The 12,500-nt window shown below is 37.6% G+C and overlaps 1 protein-coding gene across 5 annotated transcripts in view; it reads right to left on the reverse strand.

The window, feature by feature from the left end:
• The window catches only part of LOC122253583 (uncharacterized), a 192,492-nt gene that overhangs the window by 58,572 nt on the left and 121,420 nt on the right, over positions 1 to 12,500 (reverse strand). The gene's annotated exons all lie outside the window — the stretch shown is intronic.

The raw sequence follows: 12,500 nt of genomic DNA on the forward strand, positions 1-12,500 counted from the left end.
CTAAAGAAGTTATTTGGAGCTAAAGAAGTTATTTGGAGCTAAAGAAGTTATTTGGAGCTAAAGAAGTTATTTGGAGCTAAAGAAGTTATTTGGAGCTAAAGAAGTTATTTGGAGCTAAAGAAGTTATTTGGAGCTAAAGAAGTTATTTGGAGCTAAAGAAGTTATTTGGAGCTAAAGAAGTTATATGGAGCTAAAGAAGTTATATGGAGCTAAAGAAGTTATATGGAGCTAAAGAAGTTATATGGAGCTAAAGAAGTTATATGGAGCTAAAGAAGTTATATGGAGCTAAAGAAGTTATTTGGAGCTAAAGAAGTTATTTGGAGCTAAAGAAGTTATATGGAGCTAAAGAAGTTATATGGAGCTAAAGAAGTTATATGGAGCTAAAGAAGTTATTTGGAGCTAAAGAAGTTATTTGGAGCTAAGGAAGTTATATGGAGCTAAAGAAGTTATATGGAGCTAAGGAAGTTATATGGAGCTAAAGAAGTTATATGGAGCTAAGAAAGACATATGGAACTAAGGAAGTTATTTGGAGCTAAAGAAGTTATATGGAGCTAAAGAAGTTATATGGAGCTAAAGAAGTTATTTGGAGCTAAAGAAGTTACATGGAGCTAAAGAAGTTCTATGGAGCTAAGGAAGTTATATGGAGCTAAGGAAGACATATGGAGCTAAAGAAGTTATTTGGAGCTAAAGAAGTTATATGGAGCTAAAGAAGTTATTTGGAGCTAAAGAAGTTATATGGAGCTAAAGAAGTTATATGGAGCTAAAGAAGTTATATGGAGCTAAGGAAGACATATGGAGCTAAAGAAGTTATATGGAGCTAAGGAAGTTATATGGAGCTAAAGAAGTTATATGGAGCTAAAGAAGTTATTTGGAGCTAAAGAAGTTACATGGAGCTAAAGAAGTTCTATGGAGCTAAGGAAGTTATATGGAGCTAAAGAAGTTATATGGAGCTAAAGAAGTTATATGGAGCTAAAGAAGTTATATGGAGCTAAAGAAGTTATTTGGAGCTAAAGAAGTTATTTGGAGCTAAAGAAGTTATATGGAGCTAAAGAAGTTATATGGAGCTAAAGAAGTTATATGGAGCTAAAGAAGTTATTTGGAGCTAAAGAAGTTATATGGAGCTAAAGAAGTTATATGGAGCTAAAGAAGTTATATGGAGCTAAAGAAGTTATTTGGAGCTAAAGAAGTTATTTGGAGCTAAAGAAGTTATTTGGAGCTAAAGAAGTTATTTGGAGCTAAAGAAGTTATTTGGAGCTAAAGAGTTATATGGAGCTAAAGAAGTTATATGGAGCTAAAGAAGTTATATGGAGCTAAAGAAGTTATTTGGAGCTAAAGAAGTTATTTGGAGCTAAAGAAGTTATATGGAGCTAAAGAAGTTATATGGAGCTAAAGAAGTTATATGGAGCTAAAGAAGTTATTTGGAGCTAAAGAAGTTATTTGGAGCTAAGGAAGTTATATGGAGCTAAAGAAGTTATTTGGAGCTAAAGAAGTTATATGGAGCTAAAGAAGTTATTTGGAGCTAAAGAAGTTATATGGAGCTAAAGAAGTTATTTGGAGCTAAAGAAGTTATTTGGAGCTAAAGAAGTTATTTGGAGCTAAAGAAGTTATATGGAGCTAAAGAAGTTATTTGGAGCTAAAGAAGTTATATGGAGCTAAAGAAGTTATTTGGAGCTAAAGAAGTTATTTGGAGCTAAAGAAGTTATTTGGAGCTAAAGAAGTTATTTGGAGCTAAAGAAGTTATATGGAGCTAAAGAAGTTATTTGGAGCTAAAGAAGTTACATGGAGCTAAAGAAGTTCTATGGAGCTAAAGAAGTTATATGGAGCTAAAGAAGTTATATGGAGCTAAAGAAGTTATATGGAGCTAAAGAAGTTATTTGGAGCTAAAGAAGTTATTTGGAGCTAAAGAAGTTATATGGAGCTAAAGAAGTTATATGGAGCTAAGGAAGTTATATGGAGCTAAAGAAGTTATTTGGAGCTAAAGAAGTAAGGTGGAGATAAAGAAGTAAAATGGAGCTAAAGAAGTTATATGGAGCTAAAGAAGTTATATGGAGCTAAAGAAGTTATATGGAGCTAAAGAAGTTATATGGAGCTAAAGAAGTTATTTGGAGCTAAAGAAGTTATTTGGAGCTAAAGAAGTTATTTGGAGCTAAAGAAGTTATATGGAGCTAAAGAAGTTATATGGAGCTAAGAAAGACATATGGAACTAAGGAAGTTATTTGGAGCTAAAGAAGTTATATGGAGCTAAAGAAGTTATATGGAGCTAAGGAAGTTATATGGAGCTAAGGAAGACATATGGAGCTAAGGAAGTTATATGGAGCTAAGGAAGTTATTTGGAGCTAAGGAAGTTATATGGAGCTAAGGAAGTTATATGGAGCTAAGGAAGTTATATGAAGCTAAGGAAGTTATATGGAGCTAAGGAAGTTAAATGGAGCTAAGGAAGTTATATGGAGCTAAAGAAGTTATATGGAGCTAAAGAAGTTATATGGAGCTAAAGAAGTTATATGGAGCTAAAGAAGTTATATGGAGCTAAAGAAGTTATATGGAGCTAAAGAAGTTATATGGAGCTAAAGAAGTTATATGGAGCTAAAGAAGTTATATGGAGCTAAAGAAGTTATTTGGAGCTAAAGAAGTTATTTGGAGCTAAAGAAGTTATATGGAGCTAAAGAAGTTATATGGAGCTAAAGAAGTTATATGGAGCTAAAGAAGTTATATGGAGCTAAAGAAGTTATATGGAGCTAAAGAAGTTATTTGGAGCTAAAGAAGTTATTTGGAGCTAAAGAAGTTATATGGAGCTAAAGAAGTTATATGGAGCTAAAGAAGTTATATGGAGCTAAAGAAGTTATTTGGAGCTAAAGAAGTTATTTGGAGCTAAGGAAGTTATATGGAGCTAAGAAAGACATATGGAACTAAGGAAGTTATATGGAGCTAAGGAAGTTATTTGGAGCTAAGGAAGTTATATGGAGCTAAGGAAGTTATATGGAGCTAAGAAGTATTATGAGCTAAAGAGTTATAAGAGTATCAAGAAGCTTATATTGGAGCTACAGACTGTGATTTGAGACAATAAAGAAGTTAGTATGGAGCTAAAAGAAGTTATATGGACGCTAAAGAAGTTAATGGAGCTAAAGAAGTTAATAGTGCGAGCGTAAGAAGTTATTCTTGGAAGCTAAAGAATTAATGTGAGCATAACGGAAGACTATTAATGGAGCGTAAAGAAGTTATATGGAGCTAAAGAAGTTATTTGGAGCTAAAGAAGTTATTTGGAGCTAAGGAAGTTATATGGAGCTAAGAAAGACATATGGAACTAAGGAAGTTATATGGAGCTAAGGAAGTTATTTGGAGCTAAGGAAGTTATATGGAGCTAAGGAAGTTATATGGAGCTATGGAGGTTATATGAAGCTAAGGAAGTTATATGGAGCTAAGGAAGTTAAATGGAGCCAAGGAAGTTAAATGGAGCTAAGGAAGTTAGGGTCTCAGAGAACACGCCGAAGACAGTTCATCCCGTTCGAACTTCTTCTACCGAGAGGAAATAAGATAATGACACCGACAAGAAAACTTTATATATGCCATTTGGTTCTGGTCACGATGTAGATCAACATCCATACATTCCTAAAGTGACTTCAAAAATTTACTTTAACACAACACTTCAATTGCCCGGTTGTCCTTCTTTTTTATTTTTTTTTTTTTTTTGCCAGGTTGAGCGGTATCGGTTGGGCGGAGGATCAACGCTGTACATACTCTTCGCGTCTCTCTCCTGTCTATCAATTCCTGTTCGCTTCATCCCCCCTCTCGTCTCCTCCCTCCTCTTTCCTCCTCTCTCTCTCTCTCTCTCTCGCTCAATAACTTCTCTCTCTGTCTCTCTATCTCTCTCTCTCTATCTATCTCTCTCTCTCTCTCTCATTCGCGTCTTATTAATCTGTCCTCTCTTCACCTCCCTCTTTTATCGGCCCCCCCCCCCGCAGGTCGTTAGCTTTCTCATCTCTCTCTCTCTCTCTCGCTTCTCTCTCTCTCTCTCATCTCTCTCTCTCTCTCTCTCTCTCTCTCTCTCTCTCTCTCTCTCTCTCTCTCTCTCTCTCTCTCTCTCTCTCTCTCTCTCTCTCTCTCTCTCTCTCTCACTCTCTCTCTCTCTCCCTCTGTCTATCTATCTACCTATCTTTCTGCCTGTCTGAACGTCAGCCTGATAAAGACAGAGAAACAAATAAAAAGAGAGAGAGACCGAGAGAGAGGGAAATAAAAAAGGGAAATAAAATAGGAAAAAAAAGGAATAGAGAGAGAAGACAAAAAGCGAAAGACCGAGAGATATAAACACAGACGTAATGAGAGTGGACCTCATTAAAAGAGGCCTTTCAACAGCCTGGGTAATCCTTGAGCCCGCGCCTCCACAACACTTGGTCAAGCTCCAGTTACTCCTTTCTCGGAGGTTTCATTTTGTGTGTGTGCACGAGAGAGAAAAAGGGCGGAGGGGGGATGGGAGAGAGAGAGGGAGAGAGAAAGAGAGGAGAAATTGAAGGGAGGGAGGGAGGGAAAGGAGCGGGGGGAGGGGGGTAGGAGACAAACAACAACTGAAAGATAGTTAGTCTTCACTATCATTATTGTTGTTGCTATCATTATTATCATTATTATCAACATAATTATTATCATAAGTTTCATTATCTTTATTTTAATCATCCTTACTATTATCATCATCATCAATATCATTATAACCGTCACTGTTATTGTTATATTCACTGCTATTATCATTATCATTAAGATCATAATAAATATTTCTATCATCATTTACATATTTATCCTTATCATGTATATATTATTTTTTTTCTTCTCTATTCCTATTATCTTCACCATCATCATTGTAATTAAAACTACCAGTCGCTTTGACTAATGTCTTTCGATAAACTACAAAGTATCAGCCGAGTCTGTGACTTCGGTTAATTCATTTTTCATATTTTAGAGTTGTCATTATCTTTATCATCATCATTCTATCTTTCTACGTAATATCATCATGTCTCTAAACGTGACACCTGGTCTGAACATTTAAGACATTTGAGACATTTAGATTTAAGACATTTAAGATATTTAAGACATTTAGGACACTTAAATATAAGACATTTAAGACATATAAATTTAAGACATTTAAGACATTTAAATATAAGAAATTTAAGACATTTAAATATAAGACATTTAAGACATTTAAATATAAGACATTTAAGACATTTAAGGCATTTAAATCTAAGACATTTAAATTCAAGACATTTAAATATAAGACATTTAGATTTAAGACATTTAAGACATTTAAGACATTTAAGACTTTGGTTTGTTAGTGAGACAACTTTTCTCAGAATTTTTACTGTAAATGTTGGATGAAGTTATTTTTTATTTATCTTTTTTTTTCATATAAGGAACCGAGTAAGTTTAGATTTTTTTTAAGGAACCGAAGAAGTTTGGATATTTCAATAGTTATAATTGTTTGGGGAATTGGGGTGCGATTAAAGGAAGAATAATTATAAAAAAGAAGGAGAAAGGAAGAAAAGGGAAAAAGAAGAACGAGAAAGGAATAAAGAAGGAAAATAATAAAAGAAGAATAACAGCAAGAAAAAAATGAAGAAGTTGAAGAAGAAGAAAGCAAAGAAGTTAAAGAGGTAAAAAAAAAGATAGATGTAGAAGAAACCGAATGATAAAACAAAGAAAAGGGAGATGAAAAATAAGAAAAAGAGAAATAAGCAACGGTATTCGAGAAGAGAAAAAGAAATATGAAGAGAAACAGCATATACATCGCGTTCCTCAATTACTGAAATGTATTTTCTTTTTTTCTTTTCTTTTTCCTTTTCTAACGCTTTGAATGTTAATCCTGTACATACAGTATATATTCATTTTCAGCATACATATACACACGTGTGTGTGTATGTGTGCGTGCGTGTGTGTGTGTGTGTGTGTGTGTGTGTGTAAGTGCATATGTGTGTGTGTGAGTGTGTGTGTGTGTGTGTGTGTGCGTGTGCGTGTGTGTGTGTGTGTATTCTTATACAAAACCCCACACCAACACAAATTCCGAAGCAAAATCTTCGAGCTGGAGACCGCCCACTCAACACCCCCGCCCGAGCGAGCCACTTCCGGCGCCCAACAGAGGAGAGCCCTCAGGCGCCTCGGGAAAACTAGGTGAGCAAGAGAGCGAAGGAAAGGTCAGCTTGACACGGGAATTATGCAGGCGATGCAGGTGCCACTCACCTTGCAATCCTGCCTCCCCCCCTACCCTCTTCTCCCCCCTTGCCCCCTGTCCCCTTGCCCCCTGTCCCCGCCCCCTCCTGTCTTTCCAACTCTCTGTTCTTCGTCGTGGCCTTGTCTCTGTCCTTCTCCCTTTGTGCGTCCTATGCCTTCCTCCTGTTTATCTCTCTCTCTCTCTCTTCCTTTTCTTCTTTTCCTCTTTTCTTCTTTCTTATCTTGTCTCTCTTCTCTCCTTCGTTCTTCACTTTCTTCCGTCTTTCTCTTGTCGTCTCGTTCTCACTTCGTCGTTCTCCACTCTCCCCTGTCTCTCCTTCTTTCCCTTTCCTCTCCTTTCTTTCTCCTTTCTTCCGTTCTTCTGTGTTTCCTTTGCCTCTCTCCCATATCCTTTATCCTCCCTTCTCTCTCTTTCCTTCTCTCCTCTCCTCGTTTTTCCGATTCTCCTTCACTCGTTCTCTCTCCCACTCCTCTTCTTTCCTTCCTTCTCTTTCTCGTTTCTCCTTCCCTCCTGCTCTCTCCCCCTCTCCTTCTTTCTAACACTTGTTTCTCCTTCCCTTCTTCTCGTCTCTCCTTTTCCCCCTTCCCGTTTCTCCTTCATTCTCTCCCCCTCCCCCCCGCCTCCTTTCTCTTTCCATTCTTTCTCCTCCATGTCTCTTCCGTCTCCTCCTTTCCCCTTCCCTCTCTTCATTAAAACCCAGCCTTCCCTCCCTGCTTCCTTCCTTCCTTCTTTCCTTCCTCCCTATCGTTTATTCACTTTCTCTATCTTCCCATTTCGTGTGTCCCTCTGCCATCAGTGCTCGCCCTTTGTTCCCGCTTTCCTTTGCTGGTTCGTTTAATTAGCGTTACTTACTTACACCGTTTCTTTTCAAATGCTGCCACTCCCTCTTTCCTTTCCTCTTTAAGAACCGCATAAACGAAAGAGAGAGAAAAAAAAGTGGAGCGAAAAGAAGAGAGAGAAAAAAAACTAACAAAGAGTGAAAAAAGAACAGGCTGGAAAAATATAACACTCAAAGACGTGTCTCTCATTTTTTTCCATGTCTATTTCGCAAGACACTGAAGCCAGAATAAAGACCAAACCATCATCCTTTCTACCTTTATTACTATAATAAAGCCTTTGTTGGCGGATTAAAGACAAAGATAAAGACAAAACCACTATACACAGTTCCGTTCCACACAGATACGCTATTACTAAAACGAACTAAACACAATCGCATTTCATATAGACACACTGTACGCAAATCCACTCGACACAAAAACAACATTTTTTCGACCATTTTATCAACACGGTACAGTATTTTCCCGAGTGCCTTGTTCTTCCAATAGTCAGTAATTGCTTCGTCCTTCTACCACACAGAAATCGACGTGGAATTCTGTTTTTTCTTCCATGATATTTAACTTATATCTCTTCTTGATGACAAGTAGAATTTTCCTTTTATTTTAGAAATTATGAATGTTTATAGATATATCATGTTTGTAATGGTTACCAATGTTGATCCGAAGGTTACTAACTTTCGAGGTTTTGAGTTAGCTTCAAAACAATAGGTTCTATAAATACGTTGATATGAAGAAAATAAAAATAAAAAGTCAATGTCTTTTGGCAAATTATTATTAATCCCCACACACACACAAGAATCATTTCCATACACAAATACTTACACGCTTTTACATTTTTTCCCTCGATTTAATCATATAATTCTTAAACCAATTCCCCTTCTCAATAAGACCTTTGATATCAATTCAATATCCTATCTTTTCATATCTTGTTTTAAGGCCACGATTTAGCCAGGTTACTATCACATACTTAATTCACACTACAGGTCTGAACTTAAATCCTGACATGTTGATTTATATTTTCTTTTGTATTGCATTTTTTTTTTTTTATTTTTTTGCTCGCCCTATTGTTCTGTTGATCAGATTTTTGTAGGTTCGTTTAAAAAAACGTTATTACTTTACAAACGTCCTTTTCAAATGCTCCACTCCTTCCTTCGAAACGAACTAAAGAAGAACCGCAATAACGAAAGAGAGAAAAAAAAAAGTGGAGCCGAAGAAGGGTGTATGAAAGGGGGAGGGGGGGGGGGAGAAGGGGGGGGGGGGGGGGAGAACGTGAAAAGGAAGAAGAGGAAGATGAAAAAAAATAGGATGAAGAAGAAAGGCTTCAAAAGAAGAAGTAGAAGAAGAAGAAAAATGCTTGAAAGAAAAATACGAAAGAATGAAAGAAAGAAAGAAAAGGAAGAAGAGGAGGAGTAGGAGCAAGAAGAAGAAGAAAACAAACAAGAAAGGAAAGAAAATAAGAAGAAAAGAAGGAAGAAAAGAAAAATAGGAAGAAGATGAACCGCCAAAAGAAAAGAATAAAATGATGAAATAAAAGAAAAGAAGTAGGAGAAGAAAAAAGAAGAAGAAGGAAACCCCTAACAGAAGAAGAAGAAGAAGAAGAAGAAAAGCAGAGTGGGCGTGGTCCTTCCCCATCCTTGGCGACTTGTGTTCGTGTCACGTGTTCAGCCGAAAGTTTGTTCATGTTCTGTTGTGAAGAAGAGTTGTTGTTTTTGTTATTGTTTCATTTGCTTTTCATTTTTGTTCAGTTGTTGGTAATTTTTGGTAATGATACGATTATCATCATTATCATTTAATGATTTTGGTGTTTTGAATTTTTAATGTTTACGTTTTGGCTTGATTGTTAAATTTATCAAAATAAACATACATATATAAGGCAAAAATATTTAAAAATGTAAGTCCTGCAATACTGAAATCTCGCAATAATTGCAATTTTTGCGATTCTGTTATTCTAATTTGCATGAAATTAAACGTTTTTTTTTATTATTATCATTCTGTTTCTTTCTTCTTTTCCTCCTCCTCCTCTTCCTATTCATCTTCCTCTTCCTCTTTCGTCTCCTCCTCCTACTCCTCCCTCCTAGTTCCTCCTCTTCCTCCTCCTCCTCCTCCTCCCTCCTATTTCCACCTCTTCCTCCTCCTCCATCTCCTTCTCCTCCTCCTCCCCTTCTATTTTTCCCCCAAGCATTACCCTCCTACATTTCCTTCCGCACTGAAAATTGTGCCTTCCCAGGTCTTCAGTTAATTATATTGCAACATTTTCATTTGAAATTGCTTGCTTAATTACTCAGCCTTGAGATACCCCTGTCATCACGACCTCATCAAAGCGTGCATATATAGCATTGCAAGCTATGACATGACATTACATTTTGCAATTGAATGCGGACGTATTTTCATTTTCTGTGCAGCTAACAAGGTACCGGATGATCTGTGGAGGTATGTAGATATCAACATATAATTTTTTATCATTATCATTATCGTTAGTGTTGTTATCATCATTATCTTCATAATCATTATCATAATTATTATTGTGATTATCATTATTACTTTTGTTGTTATCATTATCATTATCGTCATTGCTGTTATCATTGTTATTATCTTTATCACTGTTATTATTATCATTAATGTCATTATTATCATTATTTATATTATTAATATGATTATTATTATCATTATTGTTCTTATCCTCATCATTGTTATCATCATCATCATCATTATCACTAGCATTACTGTAATCATTATCATGGTATCACTATTATTATTTTCACTATCATTATCATTACTAACATCATTATTATTATCATTAATTATTATTATTATCATTATTATTATTATCATTATTATTATTATTATTATTATTATTGTTGTTGTTGTTGTTGTTGTTATCATTATTTCATCATTATGATTCTTATTATCATCATGAACATCATTATCATTATTTCATCATCATCATCATGAACATTATCATTGTTCCATCATTATCATCATTATTATCATTGTCATGATAACCATCATCATCACCATTATCATCCCTGTCATTATTTATAATATCACCATTATCCTTATCATCATCATTATCGTTATTTATTCATTATTTTTTTTAATAGGTATGTTTCTCGCCTCCCTTTCAACCCTCCCTTCGCCAGCTTCCTCTTCCTATTTCCCTTCCTCCTCCCTTTTCCCTTCCTCCCCTTCTTCCTCCTATTTCCCTTCCTCTTCCATTTTCTCTTCCTCTTCCTATTTCCCTTCCTCCTCCTATTTCCCTTCCTCTTCCTTTTTCCCTTCCTCCTCCTATTTCCCTTCCTCCTCCTATTTCCCTTCCTCTTCCTATTTCCCTTCCTCCTCCTATTTCCCTTCCTCCTCCTATTTCCCTTCCTCTTCCTATTTCCCTTCCTCTTCCTTTTTCCCTTCCTCCCCTTCCTCCTCCTATTTCCCTTCCTCCTCCTATTTCCCTTCCTCCTCCTATTTCCCTTCCTCCTCCTATTTCCCTTCCTCTTCCTTTTTCCCTTCCTCCCCTTCCTCCTCCTATTTCCCTTCCTCCTCCCACTTTGTCTTCGTTTACGTATGTTTCCTATGTTTTCCCTTTTTTTTCTTTACATCTCTTATACGACTTTTTTTTTCCTTAATGAAAGCGTTTATCTTTTTAATTGTCAATTCGTTTATAAGAAATCATTATCAGTGTATATTTTTTTTCCTGAATATCAAACTTACAAAATGCCATTATAAGCTCGAAAATAAAAATGCTTTAATATTGCATTTCATCGTAGGTTGTTGATTATTCAACAAAATTTAATCTAACTTACAAATGACCTTTATAAGCTACAGAATGAAACCTGCCCGTTATACCATTCAATTATGTAAAGTTATTGCATAAGAGACATTAATCAATTCAACTTGATTACTTCTAGCTGAAGAAAGACTTTTATGGATTAGGAAACGAAAATTGGTCCGTATAGTATTTAATTATCTTACTCATTGTGAAAGAGGCGTATCTTTAATTCATTCAAGCTAATGAATTCTACCTTAGCAAAGACAGACTGCTCGCCGTTAACTTGCGTTGCGTTGCTCTACGCGTTCTCATAACCTTTCTCCTTCATATTTCAACCTTTACCTCGCTGTCTTAATTTATTCTCTTTGTCCTCAACGCGCAAAGGGACTTGACCTGTATGCTTTTTTCTCAATTGAATTTTGTTTCAATTTGCTTTTTTTCTTTCTTTCTTTCTTTTTTTTGAGTTTTCTTTTTTTTTTACCCACTTTTTCATTTTTTTCTTTTTTTGAGTATTTTTTTTTTCTATTGTTTTTTTTTTATTTGTTATTTATTTTTCTCTCTGTGCCACTCCCTCGTCACTCGTTAAGCCACACACGCTTGATCCAGCTAGGCTTAGGAAGAGGGGGGGGAGGTAGGGGGAAGGCGAGGGGGAGGGGGTAAGGGGGAAGTTGTGGAAGTAGGAGGAGAGGTGTGGTAGGGGAAGGGAGGAGGAGGAGGGGAGGTAAGGAAGGTAGAGTAAGGAAAGGGAAGGAAGGGGGAGGGGGAGGTCAGGGAGGTGGGGATAGGGGGAAAGGAAGCTGGGGAAAAAAAAAACAAAAAAACATGTGGATACATTGGGTAAACTGGGGAAGGGGGGAAGGGGATGCAGAAGAAAGAGGGTAGAGAGGAGGAGAGGAGAAGGAACAGGTAAGAGACCAGGGGAGGGGGGGGGGAGGAAGTACCGAAAAAACGGGGGAATGTCCCTTTGCAGTCCTGGTATTCCACCCCCACCCCCAACCCTACCCCATCCCTCCCTAACCAGTACCCCCCTCCCCCCTGCTCCCCCGCCTCCTTTTCCGTTCCGTTATCCTTCGCGAGGAAGTCCTTGAACTTTTCACGTCCTACTGAACTAGATCCTGCAGGAGGGCGCGGGGCGAGAGCGACCTCAGGCTATCTGGCCCTCCTCCCTACCCCCCACGTCGCCCTCCCACCTGTCGCGTCCCCCCTTCTTCGTTCTCCTCCTCTTCTCTGTTCTCTTCGCCATGCTCTCTCTCTCATTTCCTCTTTAACGTTCTCCTCCCTTCCAACTCTCCCCTCCTCGTCCCTTCCCTCTCTTTATTCCCCTTCCTCTTCCTTTCTTTCGTCCCCTCCCTTCTCTTACTTTCCTTTCTCCTCCCTCCTGTCACTCCCCCTTCTCTCCCTCCCTCTACCTCGTTCCCCTCCTTCTACTTCTCCCCTTCCCTCCCCACTCCTCCTGTCCCCTCCCCTCCCCTCCCCTCCCGTCCCCTCCCCTCCCGTCCCCTCCCCTCCACTCCCCTCCCACTGTGGTCATTATTACCATGTGGGAAGACCCCAACATCCCGTTCTTGTTTTATTACGGGGTTTAAGAAGAATGGCTTCTGGTGCCGGTTGCGTGCTTGAGGTATTTTGGCTCAAGTATGAGGGTGATATTTCTCTTTCTCTCTCTCTCTCTCTCTCTCTCTCTCTCTCTCTC

Source organism: Penaeus japonicus, unplaced genomic scaffold (assembly GCF_977035675.1).
Source record: "Penaeus japonicus unplaced genomic scaffold, GWHDUDI00000001_assembly GWHDUDI00000041, whole genome shotgun sequence".
In the NCBI taxonomy this organism is placed as follows: Eukaryota; Metazoa; Arthropoda; class Malacostraca; order Decapoda; family Penaeidae; genus Penaeus; species Penaeus japonicus.